Source organism: Solanum stenotomum, unplaced genomic scaffold (assembly GCF_019186545.1).
Source record: "Solanum stenotomum isolate F172 unplaced genomic scaffold, ASM1918654v1 scaffold14973, whole genome shotgun sequence".
Taxonomy (NCBI): Eukaryota; Viridiplantae; Streptophyta; class Magnoliopsida; order Solanales; family Solanaceae; genus Solanum; species Solanum stenotomum.
In genome coordinates, this window is record NW_026023317.1 from 1 (window position 1) to 1,298 (window position 1,298).

A 1,298-nucleotide genomic window follows, 5' to 3' on the forward strand; every position below is an offset into this window, starting at 1 on the left:
ACTTTCGATAAAAATGAGGGATGCAACAGGAAGACCTCCCAATGAGTCACCCATCCTAGTACAACTCTTTCCCAAACGCGCTTAGCTTCGGGGTTCTGATAGGATCCAGTGCGTAAAGCCTGCTCTAATCGCATCCATCATTCATAGCACTCTAAATTCTATTAAGCACGTCCTTCCTCCCAACGCCCTAACTTGTCCCCCTTAGACCTAGCCTCCACGCTCACCGACGCATGACGCTGCATGTCACGCCAATCTCCACACCCCAATCACTTGTACTAACGACGTCGTTCCTGCAAAAAATAAATAAATATATTCTTTTTATTACACGACCGAATTTCAACAAAAACGAGGGACGCAACACGAGGACTTCTCAAGGGGTCACCCATCCAAGTACTACCCTCTCCAAAGCACGCTTAACTTCGGAGTTCTGATGGGATCTGGTGCGTTAGTGCTGGTATGATCGCATCCATCATTCATAGCACTGAAAATTCTATCAAACACCTCTTTCCTCACAACGCCCTAGCGTACACCTCGCCGAACTAGACTCCACGCGCACCGACGCATGACGCAGCCAGTCACGCCTATCGTCAACGTCCCTATCACTTGTCCTAACGACGTCGTTCCAGCAAAAAAAATATATATATATATTTTCCATTACACGACCGAATTTCAACAAAAAGGAGGGATGCAACACGAGGAGTTCCCAGGGGGTCACCCATCGTAGTACTACTCTCGCCCAAGCACGCTTAACTTCGGAGTTCTGATGGGATCCGGTGCGTTAGTGCTGGTATGATCGCATCCATCATTCATAGCACTCTAAATTCTATTAAGCACCTCCTTCCTCCCAATGACCTAGCCTGCCCCCCGCCGACCTAGCTTACACGCGCACCGACGCATGACGCCGCCCGTCACGCCCATCCTCTACGCCCCTATCACATGTACTAACGACGTTGTTTCTGCAAAAAATAAATAAATATATTCTCTTAATTACACGACCGAATTTCGATAAAAATGAGGGATGCAACAAAAGGACATCCCAAGGGGTCACCCATCCTAGTACTACTCTCGCCCAAACACGCTTAACTTCGGAGTCCTGATGGGATCCGGTGTGTTAGTGCTGGTATGATCGCATCCATCATTCATAGCACTCTAAATTCTATTAAACACCTCCTTCCTCCCAACGCCCTAGCCTGCCCCCCGCCGACCTAGCCTCCACGCGCACCGACGCATGACGCCCCCCGTCACGCCCATCCTCAACGCCCCCATCAGCTGTCCTAACGACGTCGTTCCTGCAAAAA

The 1,298-nt window shown here is 49.6% G+C and overlaps 3 non-coding genes across 3 annotated transcripts; all 3 read right to left on the minus strand.

The window, feature by feature from the left end:
* Positions 1 to 349: 349 nt before the first annotated feature.
* LOC125850201 (5S ribosomal RNA) lies at positions 350 to 468 on the minus strand. The gene has a single exon (XR_007444754.1). It is a non-coding gene; the product is annotated as a 5S ribosomal RNA (ribosomal RNA).
* A 214-nt stretch (positions 469 to 682) lies between these two features.
* Positions 683 to 801, minus strand: LOC125850200 (5S ribosomal RNA). The gene has a single exon (XR_007444753.1). It is a non-coding gene; the product is annotated as a 5S ribosomal RNA (ribosomal RNA).
* Positions 802 to 1,015: 214 nt separating this feature from the next.
* On the minus strand, positions 1,016 to 1,134 carry LOC125850202 (5S ribosomal RNA). The gene has a single exon (XR_007444755.1). It is a non-coding gene; the product is annotated as a 5S ribosomal RNA (ribosomal RNA).
* Positions 1,135 to 1,298: the final 164 nt, after the last annotated feature.